This window comes from Moschus berezovskii, chromosome 2 (assembly GCF_049115385.1).
Source record: "Moschus berezovskii isolate FMDL1 chromosome 2, NW_MosBer_1.0, whole genome shotgun sequence".
Taxonomy (NCBI): domain Eukaryota; kingdom Metazoa; phylum Chordata; class Mammalia; order Artiodactyla; family Moschidae; genus Moschus; species Moschus berezovskii.
In genome coordinates, this window is record NC_142461.1 from 116,938,143 (window position 1) to 116,960,141 (window position 21,999).

The 21,999-nt window shown below is 42.0% G+C and overlaps 1 protein-coding gene and 1 long non-coding RNA gene across 5 annotated transcripts in view; one reads left to right on the forward strand and one right to left on the reverse strand.

Moving 5' to 3' along the window:
• The window catches only part of WIPF1 (WAS/WASL interacting protein family member 1), a 130,446-nt gene that overhangs the window by 43,149 nt on the left and 65,298 nt on the right, over positions 1 to 21,999 (reverse strand). The window contains exons 2-3 of one of the 4 annotated variants that reach the window (XM_055396978.2): positions 7,318 to 7,449; positions 6,698 to 6,731 (exon numbers count right to left, since the gene is read on the reverse strand). The exons of 2 other annotated variants lie outside the window; for them this stretch is intronic. The gene's annotated coding sequence lies outside the window, so the exon portion shown is untranslated. The remainder of the gene's footprint in view (positions 1 to 6,697; positions 6,732 to 7,317; positions 7,450 to 21,999) is intronic. One more of the 4 variants, XM_055396980.2, reaches the window with a different exon arrangement.
• Positions 61 to 4,074, forward strand: LOC148778595 (uncharacterized). The gene is made up of 4 exons (XR_016035808.1): positions 61 to 258; positions 956 to 1,135; positions 1,249 to 1,387; positions 3,941 to 4,074. It is a non-coding gene; the product is annotated as an uncharacterized LOC148778595 (long non-coding RNA).

The following is a 21,999-nucleotide window of genomic DNA, read 5'->3' on the forward strand; positions in this document are numbered from 1 at the left end:
TTGGAAAATTAAGTGTTTCTCCTTCCCACCAGGTGTAACATGCCTTTTGGTACAGGGACAAGAGGAGATAGCAACTCGAGCTCGTTAACAGCTCAGCTTTATTCTAGACACCTCCACAAAAATAACTGCTCGTGGAACGTGAGACTCTTTCAGGAAATTTCATTTTAAAGTATCACTCGTGATATTGATGATAACATTTAGGATTAAGTAAAAGAGTCACTCAAGATCTAAAAGCTCCAAATGCCACTGATAAATAAGGTAAGTGATTCTTCCTCATCGACAGAGCAGTCAAGTGTGTAGGAAGTAAGTTACAAATGCCAGTGAAGAAAGCTAGTCAGGTGTATGAAGGCAAATGAGTTTTTGAAATGTGATTCTGGTGCCCAAGTCAGAATACATGATATGCATGTATTTTATTGTGCTTTGCAGATATTGCATTTTTTTTTTTTTAACAAATTGAAGGTCTGTGGCAACCCTGAGATGAGCAAGTCTATTGGTGCCATTTTCCCTTCAGCATTTGGTCACCTTGTGCCTCTGCTTCACATTTTGATAATTCAAGCAATATCTCAAACTTTTTCGTTATTATTATATTTGTTATGGTGATCTGTGATTACTGATCTTTGATGTCACTACCACAACACACTGACGGCTCAGACGAAGATTACCACTTGAATGAAATTTTTCCAAACTGAGGTACAGTTTATTTACAAGAGCAATAAAGTAGTTATTAATTTAGGTATGTATGTAGATTAAATTTTTTTGCTTTTTAATTATTAGTTTTTGTTCTGTTTTGGTTTTTAAAAATTTTTGTGCACTTTTTTAGACATGAGGCTATTACACACTTTAAACTATAGCAGAGTATATGCACTGGGAAACCAAAAAAATTGGTGTAATTTGCTTTACTGCAATATTTGCTTTATCTTGGTAGCTTGGAATAGAATTTGCAATGTCTCCACAGTATGCCTGTACAGGTCAAGTCAGCTGAAGATCACAGTTTTCCACGCCAAAATATTTTGTTTCCATCCTCCACACTTAAATGGGGGTGATGATACTCTCCCAGAAGATGCTTGACAGAAAAGCAGTGATAATGAGCAGAAGGAAGAAAGTCAGATTCTTCATTATTAAAGGACTCTGAGAGGTGGGTAGGCAATGGAATATGCATAGAAAATACTACACCAAAACTTGAGGAATGTATAAAAATCTGAAAATGCTCTAAGTTTTTCCTCAATCTATCTGAATATATCTTTTCAGACATATTTATGACACACACCATGTAACTCTGAGAAAACAGTATCAGCTGAAAGAATGAAAAAGAGGCATATTTTGGAAACTAACATCATTGTAAAATTTGACTCTGGGGTCCTGATTCTGCTGGGTTCAGAGGAAAAAGGTATGAAAAGATCATAAGCTGCCTAATATTCCATTATACGTAAAATGATGGGACTAGGTGGATCAGGGGGCTGCTGGAAATGTGTGGAGGCATTTTCTGCTGGGTGCGTTGGAAACAGGTGAGGAAGGTGTGTAGGATTCATGGGTGGAGCCAGGAATATGAAGTTTCCTGTGATGCTTAGGACAGTCTCACTCCCAATACCAGAAGTACTCCTAGAATGGAGTACTGGGATAGTTGACTAAGTCCTAAATACTGGAAGTTGACTAAGGTTCTTTTAACTCTCAATTCTTTAAGATAGGCTACACAAGGAGTTTTGTGATGCCAAGTTATGGCAGAATTCTTATAAGTGGAGGTGGTTTAGTTGCTAAGTCGTGTCTGACTCCTGCGACCCCATGGACTGTACCTTGCCAGGCTCCTCTGTCCATGGGATTGCCCAGACAAGAATACTAGAGTTGGTTTTATCACTGAGTAAGTGGGGATTCCCCATCCTAGAAATGGAACTTCGTAGGATTAGTGATCCTCTTTTGCCCAGTGCCACTGGAAGGCACAGATTTTATACATCTCACCTAATGTAGGATCTGGAGTCCAAGGGACACTTAATACATGAAAAAATACACACAGACCTGGAACTGCACAAGACGGGGAGGCCTGCAGTTATTATCTCCTTTGCCCTCCACTAACCTTGGAAAAACAGAAAACTTGATCAACTGCTAAGTAAATGCCTGAATGACTCTTTGGGGAAGTCTAACTATAGTTGGGTCTAAAAAGAGAACATAGGCAATATGGTGATTTTGCTATGTATTTACAGAATTACTTTTTAGTTCTCTAACAAGTAATGCCCCCCAAACACACACACACACGCCCCCCAGGACATGATAGATCATGACTATCCCCATCCATTAGGAAAAACTCAACTAGAAGGAAGTATGTCACTTAGAAGTCTGGAGCCCATGACACATTCAAGGGAGTAATTGTCTAGGGTTTGCGTCCATTCCACCTTTAATGAGAACTTGTAAGCACAGTCAACTTTGGACACATATATGAGGTGTCTACTATGCACCATAGGACATAAATCAGATAATGTTCCTCCCTGTTTAAAACCGTATGATGGTTTCTCATTTCACTTTAAAAATCCAAGTTCTGCCCAGCCCACAAGGACTCACAAAATCTGCCCACCCACCTGCCCGCAGCTCTCTGACCTCATTTCAAGTAAACTCTGTCTTGCTAATTACCTTTCTGTTCCTTAAATGCACAGGCTCATTTGCTTCCTGGGTCTGACACCTCCTACCTTACTCTTCCTTCCTGGTTCCTTCTCATTCTCCATTTGTCAGCAGAAATGCCCCCTCTCATGTCCCATCTCTGCTCCTGTCTTCCTTTATCCATCACGCTTGTCACCATCTGGTATTTTTTTCATTTATTTAATCGCTAATTTACTTGCACATCTCTCATCACTAGAATTCAAGTTCCAATGGACCTTGTTTCCTGTTGCTGCCTTAGGATCTAGAACAGCACCTGGTGGGTGTCAGTGAATGTTATTTGTTGAATGAAAGAGAAAATAGTTAAAAATTGTACCATAACACTCCTTTAAAAGCTTGAGACTGTTCCCCCTAAAGCAGTGACGGAGGAAAGTTAAGGACAGGCTTGAACCCCCTTCTTGGGAAGGCTTAGGCTAAAGGGAAATCTTCCAGGGAAAGGATACCAGAGATCGGCAGTGAGCCCTTTAGCACGCTGAGGGGCTTGGCAATGCAGGCAGAGTCTCACACAGTGCAAGTGGTTCATGTCATTGAGCGGTGAGGAGAGAAAAATGGGCTAAGAAAGTTGAAGCCTGAGACAAAGGAAAGATCACGAGGTGGGCAGGGGAGGGCTCCGACAGCATTACTGACAAAGCAGACCTGGCGGCCACCCTCTGCAGTGAATGCCCACAGGTAGATGTGAGACATGAAACTGCTTTCTGTCCCTTCCTCTGTGCCCAGTTTCTTAGGATAAGGAAGTTTAAGGATGAATGAGACTGCAGAGATCAGAGTCCACACCATTATTTACAGACGAGGAAGTGGGAGTCCAGAGAGATTAAGTGACGTGCCTCTACCACACAGCGGGCAGCAGCAGAGCTGGTGCCAGAAGACTGGCCTCTCTCTCCACGGTCCAGTGTCATTATGGCCTTAAGTTCAGGGGAGGATTTCACTTAATTCCTGTGTATAAGCATAAGAAGAGGGGGAAGGAAGAGGGGTAGGGAGAAGGCTGTAACATGGAGGGGAGCAGTTGATGGCAGTATTAGTATTGGTGTTGGGGATGTTTTTATTGATGTTGGGGCTTCCCTGGTGGCTCAGTCTATAAAGAATCAGCCTGCAATGCAGGAAACCTGTTAGATCCCTGGGTTGGGAAGATCTCTTGGAGAAGGGTAAGGCAACCCACTTTAGTATTCTTGCCTGGAGAATTCCATGGAAAGAAGAGCCTGGTGGGCTACAGTCCATGGAGTCACAAAGAGTTGGACATGACTGAGCGACTAACACTTTCACTGTTTTTTCTCCACTGGGTATGTTGGTATAATGAAAGGCTGAAGAAAAGTGGATTGAGAACCTGAGGCAAATAAAGACAAGCATGACTCCAGACTTCAAAGGGAATTGTAAACGCGTATATCACCTTATTCAACACATGGACCAGCCCCAGCCTAAAGACACAGCAAAACAATCAACAGTCTCCAGAACAATCAAGTGAAGAATCTTTCATATTAATCTACAGAAACAGAAAATGAAGAGCAGACAGAGATTATAGCACAACACTGGTTCTCACCTGGAAAAAGCAGTAAAGAATCAGAGCCAACGACCCTCCTGTGGTGACCCCAAACCAACAGAGACTGAGTAGGGGCAACAGTGCCATGAATAAAATATAGGGACAATTGATTTCTTTTCACTCCAGTTTTTCAAACTGTGTTTCCATGACTACCTGTTATGGTGCAGTATTTCCCTGGTAGTAGAAACATGTTTTAGAATACTGTACTCCTTCCATTCTAAAACACCATTTTCTTCAATAGCAAAACACCCACCTTATCTTATAGCTTTTTATGGGGAAGAAGAAACAGTACCAGACTAAATATATGCATTTATTGTAAGAGGAATTCTACTTTCAAAGTATTAAAATATGGGAATCACATGATTTAAAAGAGAAGAAACAAAGGAATTAGCTTCTTGCCCATAAACCTATCAGTAGTTATATAGAAGGTTGATCATTTAAAAATAATCTCAGAAACAGAGAAATTGAAAACTGACATCACACTATTCTATATCCTGCTAATATAAATTGGTATACCCTTACTTGGGAAAACATCTGAAACATATTTCCTTGTGTTTTGGCAGCTCAGAATCCACTGAACTTACTTACAATGATGTCCTTCAGTTTTTGTGTGGAGACACATCCCTCCCTCCCTCCCAGACCCTGTGGGTCCAGAGGAATTTACTCTGATTCCAGATACATGAATTGCAGGCTCATGGGAGCCTTGCATTCATGCAGCCCCCAGAGACTTTTCTTGGCGATAGCCTGTGGCCTCATCAGAACCAAGGGAATTTGTGTCCAGAAGACAGAATTCTTCCTGAGGGATGGAGCTGGGTCTGTGAGGATGGAGGGGCTGAAACTGACTCACTCATCCTCTGACCACATGGGGTCTGAAAATGAGACCAACAAAGTGAGAGACGAGGGATGGAGAAAACCCAGCTGTTGATGTTATTGGCTGAATCCTTCTATGCCTTAGCGTTATTTTGGACTTTTAACTTATATGAGCAAATAAATTCTCTAGTTCATGCAAGTTAGTGTGGTTAGGTTTTCTATAACTGGTAATACAAACACTTATGTGATACAGAAATCAGTACTAGAAGTGAATATTGAATGTGACTAACCCTAAAATGTGCAACTGGCTGATTTAAGGTTGGGTGACAGCTAGTGCAGGCTCTCCTGCACTAGGAAGTTGGCCATCCTGGTTATGTGATGGCATCACTGCTGGTTAGGCTGCCACCTACTGAATCCTGGGTCGAAGACCGCAAGCCTACTGAAGGTCCGCCATTAAAGAATTCAGAGAAAAAGTTAGAAGGTTGGAGTATGTCGGCTACTTTCAGCCTTCAGTAAGATACACAGGAAAGAGAGAAACTTAGGATGAAACTTATTGGAAGCCTGGTAGGGAGGAGGGCAGGGAAGGGCTTTGTCAATAGAAGCCTTTTTTTTCCCGCTATGATGTGCAACCAAGATGTTTAAGAGTCAAATAATCCGGAGCCTTGTGGGGTTAAAAACCCCAGTTCTCTACGCTATGCTAACATTAGACAGAACAGGGTCAAAAGATAACAACACTATCAGGAAAGAAGTTACCTTTATTGCGATATACTGGGTTCCATCTCAGGAGCAAGGAGTAAATTAACAGTGGCTTCACCACCTCAGGCCACTGTTTCAAAACTGCACCTAATCAGAGACTGAGATAAAGGCCACAAAACTTATGAGCGGAGGGTGGTTCATTTGCTGGGAGATAGGATAGAAGTGCCCAGGCTTGGTTCCACATTCAAAGACTGCGACTCAACACAATTTTGAGTTTTGTTCCCAACACAATTTTGAATTCTGTTCACTAGTTCATGGAGCTCGGGGATTTTAGAGAATCTTATTATGTTTTTAAATACTAAAGGATAAAACCCTGAAATACTTGAAAACAGCTTATGGCTGCTTAAATCCTAAGGCAATCCCTAGATCCATGAAGCCAGAGAAGAAGGCATAGACTGTGGAACAGGTGCGGCCCTGCTCTAGAGACGGCTCTGGAAGACAACAGATAAGGAAGACCCTTAAGGAAGAGCAGAAGGGAGTTAAGCCACTGACTGACCAAAGTTCTCGCACCATCGTCACACAGGTAGACTCTGTTCACTGGGCTATAAAATATGCTAGAGACGGATGACAAATGACTCCTCTCCTTCCCCAAATGGAAGTTTAACTGGGAAATTCTTCTACTGTCCTCCCTCCACCACTGTACACTGGATGTTACATTTGTAATTTACCACTGGACCATGAGATACTCCATTTGGGGCTGACAGACAACACTGTGGCAAGTTTGGTCTTGGCACTGGACTTGGACCTCAACTGTCCACTTTTTGGGGGAGGAAGGTGAGTGATTTATTCTGTGGGGGCAATTTTGAAACTGTATGTGTAAGATGTGTGTGTGTGCATATGTGTGTGTGTTGGACAGGTAAACAGAGTACACGTTGGTTGCTTTGGGGCTGTCTATCATCCATTCCCTTAAATTACAGCAGAGCCCCAGATTTGGGGAGAGAGACATCCACTGACCTTTCATTCCTGCTCTTCCAGCTTCAGCAGGAAACTATGTTCAGAATCATGTAATAAACCAAAATGGAAAGGAATATGAAAAAGAATATATATATATATAAAACAGAATCACTTTTCTTTACATCTGAAACTAATACAACATTATAAATTACTGTGCTTCAATAAATAAATGAAGTAATTGGAAATCTGAATATTGATATTTAATAATACTAAGATTATTACTAATTTTAAAGAGTGATAATATTATTGAAGTTATGTTGTTTTTTATAGAGTCTTTAAAGTTTTAGTGATCCATACTGAAATATTTGTATATGGAAAGATATGATGTCTAGGTTTGCCCTGAAATGAAAAAGGGGGAAAATAGGTACAGATTTAAAGAAAACAAAATTGGCCTGAAATCATCATTCTTGAAGCTGGGTGAAGCATACGTGGCAATTCATTATAATGTTCTGATTACTTTTCATATACATTTGAAATATTTCTATGGCAAAAAGTTTAAACAATGATATGAAAATGACTTGTGGCTCACTCACAAGAGGCCTCATCCACTAGAGGCTGTTAAAGGGGTTTGCTCACTCTGTTATAATCATGTTCAGACCTGGGAGTTTTACAGAAGTTACCTTTTTCTCCTCAAAATGACCTCTTTGGTTGATGGATGGATGAAATGGAAGAGAGACTGAGGGCTCCCTTATACTGATTCAGAACCCAAGTAGTTCTTCCTAGAAAGCATCCAATTCTCAAACTTGGGGACTCTATTAAAGACAACAAAAAAGCAAAAATCTAAATTCCAATATACCAATCAAAGAACAAAAGAAAATAACCCTCCTCCTAGATTAGAACTGTCCATCAGAAATAAAATTTGGTCTATATCTGCAGTTCCATATTTTCTACTAGTTACATTAAAAGGAAAACAATATAAAATAGTAATATTTTATTTAACACCCTGTTTCAAAAATAATATCACTACAACATGTACTCACAATAAAAAGCCTATTCAGTCCAGTTCAGTTCAGTCGCTCAGTCGTCACCGACTCTTTGCGACCCCGTGAATCACAGCACGCCAGGCCTCCCTGTCCATCACCAACTCCCGGAGTTCACTCAAACTCAAGTCCATTGAGTCGGTGATGCCATCCAGCCATCTCACTCTCTGTCGTCCCCTTCTCTTCCTGCCCCCAATCCTTCCCAGCATCAGAGTCTTTTCCAGTGAGTCAATTCTTTGCATGAGGTGGCCAAAGTATTGGAGTTTCAGCTTTAGCATCAGATGGTATTTTGCACTCTTTTTTCCTATTAAGTCTTCAAAAACAGGTGTGTATTTTACTATGAGTGACATTTCAAACACTCAAGAGCCACTACCACACTGGACAACCCAGTCCAGACGGTGAGGGCCTGGTGGGAATAGGCCTCACCGTATTTCTAGGTAATTTAATTAAAATGCAAACACTTCCCAGGTAGTCACCAACGTCCAATACATGTGCTCAGACAGTAAAGCGTCTGCTTATAATGTGGGAGACCCGGGTTCGATCCCTGGGTCGGGAAGATCCTCTGGAGAAGGAAATGGCAACCCACTCCAGTACTCTTGCCTGGAAAATCCCATGGATGGAGGAGCGTGGTAGGCTACAGTCCATGGGGTCGCAAAGAGTCGGACGTGACTGAGCGACTTCACTTTCACTTTCACAGGGGGATAAAACACATGAGACGGAAGGAGAAGTTTCTTACAACTTAAGGGGCCAAAGGGAGGAAAGCCCTGTTTTCACATCCTACAAAGTATTTGCTTGTGCACACACCCAGAGAGAAGTTGCTGGCATATGGATAGTTGTGTGTTCCTTCTGGATGCTAATCTGGTGGCTTCATCAGGTATGAAGCTCAGGAGGGGGTCTCTACCATGATTTGTGGGATGGGAACAGCAGCCGTATTGCTCCCTATCCGGTCTTCTCTCCAGCCATATGGCTGGTTACTCCACGTCTACTGCCAGAGGATAGAACCACGGGGACAAGAAAGCCCTCCCCAACTCCTTAGGAAACAAGGGTCTATCCAGCTATGTGCCTTTGGGCCTGAGGCCACTCAACTGAACCCTGCAGAAGAGCTGAGACTTCCCGGGGGGGCCCTTGACTGCACAGAAGCTGGGCTTGGCTGGTGCAGCTGCTACCTGGAGAGGCAGACCCAACCCTTCTGCATGTGGGCAGGAAATGGGGGTATTTGTGGGTGTTACAACAATGGGGAGGCCCTCCTGGGATGCAGGCCAAGGATGCTAGTCAATTTGCAATGCACCAGACTGTCCCACTCAATAAAGAATTGACCCACATAACTGTCAAAGGTCCTGGTGGACACTGATGTAGGTGAAAAAACTGTTTAATAATCTGAGCTGACAATTAAACTCCATTTTACACGTAATTCAAAGTAAATAAATACTGTTGAATTAGTCCCCAAGTTTCCCAGTAATGCAACTGCAATATAAATGAAATACTATGCTTTGCACAGCTCTTTACCAAGAGTTGTTCACCTTGGCTGGAAAATGTGTCCCAATGCATTGCCACTTGTGGGAATGAAGTCTCTCTTACACAAATTAGTCTGCAGTCGCAATGCCCCACTCACGATGATTATCAGTGCAACTGCAAAACCCTGACTACTTCATTTTGTTTGCTAATGAGTATGGTAGGCTGCAGTCCGTGGGGTCGCTAAGGGTCGGACAGGACTGAGCGACTTCACTTTCACTTTTCACTTTCACACATTGGAGAAGGAAATGGCAGCCCACTCTGGTGTTTTTGCCTGGAGAATCCCAGGGACAGTGGAGCCTGGTGGGCTGCCGTCTGTGGGGTCACACAGAGTCGGACACGACTGAAGTGACTTAGCAGCAGCAGTACCTAATTGCTTACAATTGAAGTTATTTTATAATAAATTACATTCCTTGTATTAATTAATAAATTATAATAGTGATTAATCCTCTTCTTAATTACAGATAAAGATTACACAGATTTGGGGAGGAATGATGTGTGAGGTCAGATTATTTCCCTGGTGAAAGTTCACTGACATTTGTGAAGGGGACGTTAGAAAACCCTGTTATTCAAAGTGAGTCCCGGGTCAGACAGGGTTGCGAGCCACCGCTTCTGCGCATGCCCCTGACCGAGTTCCCTTTGAAGTCAGGCATCGCTGGGGCGGCTGGAGGAGAGGCAGAGGCCGCGCCAGCCGGCTTCGCAAAGTCCGCGAGGAAGGCCGGCTCCACCGAGGGGGCGGCAAAGGAGGAGCCCAAGAAGGGATGGGCGAGGTTGTCCGCTAAACCGGCTCCCGCAAAAATGGAAACAAAGCCAAAAAATGTGGCAGGAAAGGATACATCTACAGACAAAAAAGCGCAAACCACAGGGGAAACGGGGAGCAAAGGGGAAACAGGCTGAAGTGGCAAGAAACTAAAGAAGACTTACCTGTAGAAAACAGAGAAACTAAAAACGGAGGGGAGCCCAGCCTGTGATGAAGCAGGAGAGAAAGAAGCCAAGTATGCTGGCTATCACACACCCAGTCCTATCAGGGGTCCCGCCTCCCTTGTATAATCCAGAGATCTATTTTTATCAACCGTTTTGAAATGCACATTTTTTAAGCAGTTTAGAAATGAAGGAATCCCCCCTCATCCCATCTTTTAAGTGTAAATGCATTTTCTTTTTTTTAAAGAGGTGAAAGCATTTGCTGGTTGTTTATTTTTTGGTACAATAAAAAAACAAGTGGCATGTTGAGTATGGGAGGCTTCGATTGTCTTCGGTGTCAGTTTAAGTTTCCATAGATGAGGGTTTCCTTTTATAGCCTATCCTATAATGCAAAGCATGGCAGTTTTGTATTATACTGCCATATATAAATTGTGGTTTGGAGTCAGTTGTGTATTTAATGTCTTGAACACTTTACTTCTCTCCCCATGTTGTTTTTGGTAGAACTGTTGCCTAAAGCAGACCACTCACTCCTTGATCTTGGCTCTCTGGGACAGAATTTTGCACACTCTATAACATCTTTGGTCGAACCTAGTGATCGACAATTTAAGTATGTAGTGTATACGATTTAAATTGTGAATTCATGGGACTTGCAATGTAACAGCATGTCAATATTTGAAGATATTTGGTCCTTGATATTCTGTTAAGGAAAATCTGCCTCCAAATTTTAAGCTGGAATGACTGTTCAGAAAAAAATCAGAACTACATGATTTTTTAAAGATTTTTCATACGTATATTGAGAATTGTGAACAAACTGAAATGTCTGTATACTGATCCTCAAAACAACTACATGAATTTTTAGATCTTTGCTAGGTATTTTAAGAACTGTGTGCAAACTGAAATGTCTGTGTACTGATCATAGAATCTCAATTATGAAAGAATTTCTTGAAGCACATGAGAAAAAAAAAAAAAAGACATGGCAATTTGATGGCTTTGCTCCTCCAGCCTGAGGAATGGGGAGAGGAGCCCGCAGGGACTGTCCCAGCTGCTCACCTACAGTCCTGGGAGGGACTCTCAGACTGTTTCCCAATGGTCACAGCTGCATGTAGAGCTTCTTGCCGCTATTCCTTAGCAGGCCCTGCTTCTCTCAGTGGTTTGGCTGAAACAATGTGTTCTACTCGAATGACCCCAGATTCCATCTGATTTTGCGACTTCAAGAACTTTCCGCCTCCCATTTGGCTGCTCTGGAGTCTCCAAATGACTGACTGGGAAAACAGACTGTTGGAAAAACACCTCCAGGTTGTCTTAAAGGGATGGCTGCCCCACCAGGCCACTGGAAAGGCAGTGCAAAGTGCCTCCCGCTGGACCAAAGGCATGTGCATTGTTTCCCCCAACTCCAAAGGCAGGTGGAGGGGCAAGAGATCAGAAGAGGTGCGGCCACAAGGTGACCTGCTCTACCACTGTGTGTGTGTGTTGTTTTTGGCTTATTGGGGTTTTTTGTTTTTGTGTTTGCTCAGTGCTGACTAAAGGACTCCTCCCCCTGCTGCATGGAAGCTGCTTAATTCAGTCTTGGATCATTTCATCCTGTTGAAACCATTCCAGCAGAATGGACAGAACCATCAGCTGGTGGCTGGTGTAAAAAGCAACTCCATGACTACATTTAAATATTGACTAGTTTGAGAATAGCAAACCACAAAGACGTGAGGTGTAAAAACCACATGTGGTTTATATTTTGTAGGACACCCTCAGGAAGGTAAATGGACATAGTTTAAAAAAAAGTCAAAATGGTTTCTCCCTGCTTCACCTCTACCTACCACCATTAAAAAATAATAAAACAAGACTAAGCAACAATTAAACTGAGCCCAACCTGGGTGTTAGACTTGGCTTTGGGATGGCAGCTCTGTCCTAGCAAGGCAAATATGTAGCTGTCTGGGTTCCATGGCCAAGGTCAAACATAACCCCAACCTGTGGCCTCCCAACTCCAGCCACTGCACCCCCTGGTAACCACAGCTGCCTTCCTTATTCACTGGCCCCTCTGGCCCCACACGCAACCTCCTGGCCAGTCTTCTCCAGGCAAGAAGAAAAACACACAAGGAAGATTATTTTCCAGAAGTAAAATCTTCTAGGATCTTTTATCTGCTCTTCCTGTGTTCCTGTCTCTACATGGCTGACCAGGAGCGGGAACACTGTGAGGGCTCCCATGCACCTATGTTGTGCTGAGAGCTGGTTCAGGTGTTAGGGATGCCACAGGGATCAAATGGTGAGATCACACAGTGATCACCACCACGCTCACGGAGCTCGCATTCATATCTGAGTTGATGATGTGATGGAAGGAAAGCAATTTATCTCCCATTCTGTGTGGCACAGGTGTTACACAGAGTAGCCTTAACAAGGTCACACCCAGAGGAAGGGCTAACTCAGGCGGACTCTAGTGTAAATGTACAGTGCACCAAAGTCTGGGGGTAATCAGTTCTATTTGAGAACCATTTCCATACAAACATACTTGAGGACACCCTGCCAGGCCAGCCCACAAAAATCTTATTTAATTCACAATAGGGCTCAACTAAAACTTTAGTTTCAGTTCTTCAAGGGAGAGGGCTTCATGACTGTGCTGCACCAACCTCAGCTTCTGCCCCATCCCCGAGCCAGCCCTACACTTTCCCTTGACCCCACTCCGGATGTAAGGGGCCCTCTCCCTACGTACTTCTTACCCAGCAGTCCTAACTCCCCTCCATAGGGTAAGATGATCTCATCAAGATGTCAGGAGGAAATTGACTTGCTGCCTTTTATTTTTAAAGACAGAGGAGTTGTTAACCCAAGTTAGTAGGCTTTTTGTTCAGAGAAAGAAAAACATTCAGGTGGAGGGAAATGCTTTCTGGGGTAAACTTAAGCTTCTCCTACTTTTTATAGTTTTCTTCCTTAAAATAAATACATATTATGAAAAAGTCATATGTGAAAAGTTTAGAAAATATGTATAATGTAATTTTAAAATGACCCATTAATACTCAGAGAAAACCAGTTACCATCTTAGACTTTCCTTCCCATCATTTTTCCTGTGTATGCATCTGAAATGGGATCATACTATATATATATATATATAGTTTTATACTCATCTTTCTCACACTCCCCCATGTTATCAAATATTAGCCTAACATAATTTTAATAGTTGCATGTTTCATTTTTATGGATGTTCTATTACCTATGTAGATATTTTTCATTGTTAGACAGTTAAATTACATCCAATTTATTATTACAAATCCTACTATGACTAATGTACTGAAATGTTTGTGATCCTTTCAGATTATTTCCTTAGGGTATATTTATTAGAGTACAATAACTAGAAATGGAATATATGAAGTTTTTCCTTTTTCCTCTTGATACAAATTGTTATACTGTTTTCTCAGTTTTACCATTCTTATTCTCACTAGCACCCATTTCTTTTCAACATGCACTATTGTCACTTTTCAAAATCTGCTAATTTGACAGACAAAAAAATTGTATGTATGAGCCATTTTAATTTTCATTTCTTTGATTACTAATGAGGTTGACAATGTTTTATATATTTACTATCTTCTCCATTTTTAGAATGTCTTTTTCCATTAGCTGTTATCTGGATTTTTTTTAACTATAGGCTTTTAATAAAAAAAATAAGAAAAAAAAAACAACAACGAACACACTAAAAGCCAAATCTCTATCATGATAAATAAGACAGAAAAATTTGAAAGCAAGAACTGCAGATTTGGGAACTGCTGGATATAGAGGATGGAATACACCCGGGGCAGATTCATGTCAATGTATAGCAAAACCAATACAATAATGTAAAGCAATTAGTCTCCAATTAAAATAAATAAATTTAAAAAATGAAAAAAAAATTATAGGCTTTTAAATCTTTTCCCTTATTTCTTCTGTTTTTGAATTTGAAGACCATCTAAAGGCTCCATGACTTTTCATAGAGAAAATAAAATGTCTTAACCATTGGGAGATTGGGTGGACAGCAGTGACTATTTCTGTGTGTTTATAAAGCAAATTTCCTAAATCAAGAATCACCCCTACTCCCAACAGATAATATGCTTACAAAAGAATTCCCTGAGATTGAGACTGTGGCAACTGTGGAGCCCCTGAGAATGTTTACCTTCTAAGCAATGTTTCCATCCACGTTGAAAGGAAAGAGCAGGACATCCAGGCACATCTGACCACAGTTCCTCCCGTCTCAAAGACAGAAGTAGGAATGCCCTGATTTATATTATACACGTGCAGACATGTGTAAACTTCTAAAGTCTGAGTCCAGAAAACAACCATTATGACCCTGAGTCACCGTATTCCATCTTTCACAAGACCGAAGTTCCCAGGAACTAAGGAATACTTTAGGCTGACCTAATAAGCATTGGAGAAGGAAATGGCAACCCACTCCAGTATCCTTGCCTGGAAAATCCCATGGGCGGAGGAACCTGGTAGGCTACAGTCCACGGGGTCGCAAGGAGTCGGACACGACTAAGTGACTTCACTTTCAATAAGCATCCAAGCTTCCATTATCTTTACCATCTTCCTTAGCCATTCTGCAAATATTCTGGAAAAAGTAAAATCTAACTTAGACTTTTTTTAGATTAAAAATTTAGTGATAAAAACCCTTCTGAGCCTACGTCATTCATTCAAAGTAACTACAGTTAGCTATTTGATGATTAACCGGAAGACCTGGGCTGGAATGACATCCTCTGGTCTCCTTTTCACCTGGGTCTTCCCAAGTCAAGAGCTGTTGCTCACTTCATACAGTTTTCTCTCCTGGACTTTGCAGATGTTCAGTGTGTCTCAGTGAGAAAGGTATATGCTTTGGGGTAAAATGCCTGACACAATACTAAACACTCAACAACATCAGCTATCATTATTAATTGAGCTCAACTTCTCCCTAGTTATAGTTGGTAAAGGAGGGAACACAGCAGGAAAAGTGGCTCCTTTTATTTCTAGAGGGATAATTCGATGTAATTTAAGGATAAAGAATTTATTCTATATCATAGTTAAGAAAGAGCTTCCCAGATGAAACAGTGGTAAAGGATCCCCCTGCAATGCAGGAGGTGCAGGAGACACGAGTTCTGATCCCTGGGTGGGGAAGATCCCCTGGAGGACATGGCAACCCACTCCAGTATTTTTGCCTGGGAAATCCCATGGACAGAGGAGCCTAGGGGGCTACAGTCCACGGGGCGGCGAAGAGTTAGACATGACTGAGCATGTGTAAAATAATTAAGAAAACCTGGTACTCATAATTTCAGAGTCTCCATTTTATATTGGTTCTACAGTTAGTTTTCAGGTCTATTAGGCCTGTGTCAAAAACCTGGCATTGATCTACACAATTTGTGCTGGTCCCATTCTCATTTACAAATGCCTCTGCATTTCTGTGCAATTTTAAATGTCACTGGACTCAGTGGACACAGACTCAGAAAAAAAACCCCAGCAACTGCCTAAAAAACAGTTTCTCATAAAAGTTAAGAAGAAATAGGAACTTATAAATTGATTTTGTGTTCACTGCCTTGTTTTCATTTCACCTGGAGAGGCTCCCTGCCAGCTGTTGGTTAAAGTTCCGAGAGGAGGATGGGGACCCCAGATACGCCGCTGCAGACAGCAGGACTTGTCTTCAGGGCACTATGAAAGGGTCCCAAAGCCCTTTGAGACTGTCCCACCCAACGGGGGAATGAAAGACAGAGTTTCTTATCAAGCCTGCTTTATTCTAGTGGTTGGGAAGTGCAGAAAGAATAGGAATGGTCTGTGAATGTTTTCAGAGATGGTACATAATGAACAGAAAGAAAACAGGCCATGAGACAAGATCTGATGTCTCTGAGCAAGTGAGAAAACCATGATTCCTATCATTATGCCCAAGTTCAGCCACCACAAGCTGAGGGACTCTGACGTGAAAGTCAGTTGTGCCAAGAGTCAAGTGAAGCTTCAGCAAAATTTAATACTACACAGAAAACACTATGAGGATCCAACTCCTGTTGGCAGGGAATTCATGGAAAACCAATATGAAGATCACCAATGGGAAATTTTATTTTCCAAAGTACAAAGGCTTCTGAACACAGAATTTTATATTCATCCAAGATTTGCTCCTACCTCGTTGAAAATACTCTCTGGAGGTATAATTTTAATATTCTTCACTAGTGGGGTCTACTGAATTCTCTTCAACCTCTAATTGCACAAACGTGGAGATGAGGTTTCCTTCCCTTGCTTTCCACCTCCTCCCTATATATCTTGTAAATCTAGATGGGAATTTCTCAGAAGTGCTGAGAGACACAAAGTTGAGGTATCTCAAAGTCTTTACAGGCATAAGTTGTACCAGGTTGAGCAATGGAGAACAACACATATCAAACCCTGGATTCATTAACAATTACTTAAAAACAATGTAAAAGACAGGTGGCTTCTCAGGTGGCTCACTGGTAAAGAATCCGCCTGTCAATGGAGGAGACACAGATTCAGTCCCTGGTCCAGGAAGATACCACATGCCATGGAGTAACTAAGCTCGTGCGCCACAACTATTAAGCCTGTGCTCTAAAGCCCAGGAGCCGCCGCTACTGAAGTCTGTGCACCTAGGGCCCAAGGTCTGCAACAAGAGAAGCCATCGCAGTGAGAGGCCCGGGCACCACAGCTAGAGGGTAGCCCTCACTCACTGCAACTAAAGAAAAGCCCAAACAGTAACGAAAACCCAGAGCAGCAATAAATAAATAATTATAAAAGGCAGTATACAGTATATATTGCTCAGGGAAGTAACTAGGACCTGTTGCTGCTTTGCTAGAATTCGAGCTTTTACAAAAATAAAATCCATAGCAGGGTTGGGTCAATTCAGTGGTGATTTTCCTTAAGTGTAACTCTTCCTATTCCCTCCCCCTAAGCAAGAAAGCAGTAACATTTAAAAAAGTATAAAATCAGAACTGGATGAAAGTCAAATCAGTTTCCTTTAAATCCATAAATCTGGGAATACAAAATCACTATAAACTTATTATGGCTGTATATTTTAAATTTCTACTCCTATTTTCCTTAGCATAAGCATAAAAGTACTGAAAGGTTTAGAATTTACTTGTAAGATACTATAAAATATTACTATCCTCAAAATAAATGTATGAATTTATGGAAGAGGAATAATATTCATAAAGCATATTAGTAAAAACACTTTATGTTTGCACATCAACATTTAAGAGCATTCAAAGGTCATTTATTTAAAAATATTTAAAGTATAATAAAAAGAAACTTAAGAATGACTTTATTCAAACTTGCAGTTTCTAAAAATTTATCAGAACCAGAGAGCCTGGAAGAATCAAAGATTAAGTAGAAATCCACATTCAAGTAGGTTCCATGGAATTCTCAGAGAGAGCAGGCAAAGGGTCATCTGAGGACACTATTTTAGCCTAAACTTTGAGTATCATTCAAACAGGGAGCCAGTGCCTGATGTTAACAAAACGCAGTTTTCTACTGGTAAGGTCAGATGACAGCCCATCCTGTCTGCCAAAATTCATGGATGAGGAATCATTTTATGAAGTCATGCACAAACATGAAATACACTGTGAAGGTCTGCTGCCATCCCTCAATCATCGCTTGCTTGGCCAAGCTGATGGCCAGCAGGAATATCTCCCTCTGCAAAGCTGTTTCAAAGTAATGACTTGGAGGAAGTGGTGTGCTGATACCATGAAAAAAAAAATCCCTCAAACACAAAGATAGTTCAAAAAGCATCTGTATATGCTCAAAGGAAACAAACAGCTCAGCTAATTTCAACTCAAAATAAACCCAAGAGACCAGTTTACCTTGGCCTTAGTCACACACACACATGCAGGAAAACTGAGGGTCAGCAATTATCCAATGATTTCGTTCTGTGTCAAAGGGATGAAAAGGGGGAAGATTATCCATCCTGGGGCAGGATGGAGTGAGAGAAGATACCCTACCCCCATGGCTTCCCACACAGATTCACATGTATGTAAGGGGACTGCACACCATTCTCTCCAAGAGACCGGTGGGCCCTGGAGTGTGACCACTCTTGCTGAAGCCAGTAGTAGATCAGAAGTCATCTGTGCCTCTAACACCCGGCCTCTCCATCGCTGAAGCCTTGCCATGGGTCTTCCTTCCGCAACGTTGTCCTTACAGAGCCAAGAAAGGAGCAGGAATCCCAAAATCTTTTTTCTTTTGGTCAACCTTAGACTGAAATATATCTACATACAGTCTTTTAAACTGACCAATATTGAATTTCCAGCTTTCAAGCATTTATAAATATTCTTCAAATTAAGTGAACAAATTAGCAACAAAGATCACATTTGGTTTTGAAAACCATTTGGAATTTTCTGTAAAATCAGCTACTTTTCTGACAGAATAGGTGGTGACTAGAGGAGATCAATCCTGGGTGTTCATTGGAAGGACTGATGCTAAAGCTGAAACTGCAATACTTTGGCCACCTCATGCGACGAGTTGACTCACTGGAAAAGACTCTGATGCTGGGAAAGGTTGGGGGCGGGAGGAGAAGGGGACGACAGAGAATGAGATGGCTGGATGGCATCACCAACTCTGTGGACATGAGTTTGAGTGAACTCCGGGGGTTGGTGATGGACAGGGAGGCCTGGCGTGCTGTGATTCATGGGGTCGCAGAGAGTCGGACACGACTGAGTGACTGAAATGAACTGAACTGAACTGAACTACCACCAAAATCTTAAAAAGATCCTTTTTTTTTTTCAAATAACTTTCATTTGAGAAGATCATTAGATATGTCAGCAAAAATCTTTAAATTGTTTTTTTTTTCAGTCCTTGTTCTGTATAACTGTTTTGATGTCTTTTCTTGCTGACAGGGTGAAGGAAGTTCCAAAAGTCCTTCAGTTCTGATCGTTTGAGGAAATTTTCACAGCTGAAGACATATTTATTTTATTTCATTTTCATCTTTCTGAGAGGAAGACAGAAAAGAGTGACTGACTTTTAATATCAGAAACATGTGTCATTGACAATCAACTGCATCATAAGATTTTTAGTTTAAAATATTTAGTCCCCAGATGACATGTGGGGACAATTAAAGTATTTTAGAGGATGCTCCCCCCTTCCCTTTCATGATATTCAGGTTGGGAGCAGGAAGCAGAGATTTTGTCTCAGCTCAACAGCCCACCCAAGTGCAGCTCCCCACTGCAGTTTTTGGCGTCTGTCTTTCTAGGTGGAACACCAGTTGGCAATCCTCTGCAGCTCATAAAACCCAACTTAACCTTTTGGGCTTCTCTGGAAAAAACACATTGAGTAACAAGGGATAGAATGCTTTCTGTTCAGTGTTTCCATTGCTAATCTCTGGCCAGAAGAAATACCAAATCATAGGCATCTGGAGAAGAGAGATGGCCCAGAAAGAGCAGTGGTCTCGCACAGCTTGTGAGCTCTGACCCCCTAAAAGTTCGTTTCCTGCTGTCTTGTTTCCTGTGGAGCTACAGGCATTGCAGCAAAGAGCCCATGCTGTCAGACCTGACTCAGTGATAGACTTCTAGAGCAGTGGTGACTTCTAGGGAGTGAAGTGTCGTTCTGATCACCATGAAGACACAGGAAGTGGTGAAAAGACGCAGATCCTTGGCAGTGACAGTCAGAGAAGGAAGTGTGGTCCATGAGGATGCATACCATGTGATACTAACTTCTCCCTATGAACTTTCCTAAAGGCATCATGCAGCTTTAGAAAATAATCAGAACACCCATCACCATCTTTGTGTTTAGTTTATACAACACACAGTGCTTTCTTGGCTGGTCCATGGCACGGAAAGAATTGAATAAGGTACTAGAAAGTAGACAGGCTATGCTGTGAACTGATGCAAAGGTGGAAAGGGCATGACTTAGAAAGGCAAAGGTTCAAAAAAGGTCTCTGAGGTTTCATTTCCACAGTTCTTAGTCACATAATTTCCTTTCTGGATCTTAGCAGTAACTAACAGGCCTTAGAAAATGAATCGGTGTACTAGGTGGAAAAATCCATAAGTCACTGGGTCTCTTCTAAGGTGTGAAGTTTTTTTTTAACCCTTTCTTTATGAGTCCTCTTTTCAGAATAATTTAAAATTCTATAATTGCAAGTGCTTTCTCTGTGCCTACATTCCCCTTCTGAGACCAAATGCTGCTAGGCTCACCTTGTGAGTGTGTGCTCAGTCGCTCAGTCGTGTCCGCCTCTTTGTGACCCCTTGGATTTTAGCCCTCCAGGCTCTTCCATCCATGGGATTCTCCAGGCAAGAATACTGGGGTGGGTTGCCATTTCTTCCTCCAGGGGATCTTCCAGACACAGGGACTGAACCCATGTCTCCTGTGTCTCCTGCATTGGCAGGCGGATTCTTTACCACTGAGCCACCAAGGAAGTCCAAGCCACGGCCAACTGGACAAGAACAGCTCCCAGGCCAGGAATGGCCAGTCTTCAGGCTGGGGAGCACACTGAACTGACTGGGCATGAAAAACTCTACTCAAACGGGGCAGGCAGGTTCCTCCCAGCCTCAGAATGAAGAAGTGGGGGATCAAGGAGAGGGAGGGGCAATCAGTTGATGGAACCAGACAAGAGACAGAAAGGAACAGCTGAACCAGTTAAGCAGTAGACATGAAGAATGAAGAGGTGATGAGTCTCCTGGTGCATCATGGTTTTTCGGGTCCCAAAGATCATGGCATCTGGTCCCATCACTTCATGGGAAATAGATGGGGAAACAGTGGAAACAGTGTCAGACTTTATTTTTTTGGGCTCCAAAATCACTGCAGATGCTGACTGCAGCCAGGAAATTAAAAGACACTTACTCCTTTGAAGGAAAGTTATGACCAACCTTGATAGTATATTAAAAAGCAGAGACATTACTTTGCCAACAAAGGTCTGTCTAGTCAAGGCTATGGTTTTTCCCGTGGTCATGTATGGATGTGAGAGTTGGACTGAGAAGAAAGCTGATCGCCGAAGAATTGATGCTTTTGAACTGTGGTGCTGGAGAAGACTCTTGAGAGTCCCTTGGGCTGCAAGGAGATCCAACCAGTCCATTCTAGAGGAGATCAATCCTGGGTGTTCATTGGAAGGACTGATGCTAAAGCTGAAACTCCAATACTTTGGCCACCTCATGCGAAGAGTTGATTCACTGGAAAAGACTCTGATGCTGGGAAAGGTTGGGGGCGGGAGGAGAAGGGGACGACAGAGAATGAGATGGCTGGATGGCATCACCGACTCTGTGGACATGAATTTGAGTGAACTCCAGGAATTGGTGATGGACAGGGAGGCCTGGCGTGCTGTGATTCATGGGGTCGCGGAGAGTCGGACACGACTGAGTGACTGAACTGAACTGAAACTGCATCCTAGTCTTCAATAATTTTAATAGTATTAATACTAACAACACCAACAATAATAGTTAACATTCACTGCACCCTTACTGTGTGCTAAGGAGCATTCTAGGCCCTTTTACAAATATTTATTCAATTGTTTTCTCAATAATTCTATGAAGTAGATGATGACGGCAATGGGACACAGAGAAGTTAAGTAACTTGACCAAGGCTACATAGCTTCTAAGTGATAGAGACAGAGCCTGAACTCAAATGGCCTGGTTCCAGAGTCCATGCTTCCAACCAATATAAGCCTCCTTGTGAAGCTAGTCCTGAGTTCCCCCTTACTAACCTTCCTATAATAAACTCCCTCTATTAGTGAGGCCTGACAGAGGGTCTATTTCTTGCTCCCCTATTGTCTCACAATTAGTATTTTCCTTTGCGCCACTCAACATGAATCTTAGTAACTTAAGCACATATTTATTAAATCAAGAATTATTTAATGCTTACTATGTGCCAGGAACTGCTGTGAGCTTTGCAAGCTCATCCAGCTTTCTCATGAACGTTTCCTTGGTGGAAAGGAACTTTGTCTGCACACCCCATCACACTAGAATGTGTTTCCGATATCTATTTTGTTAG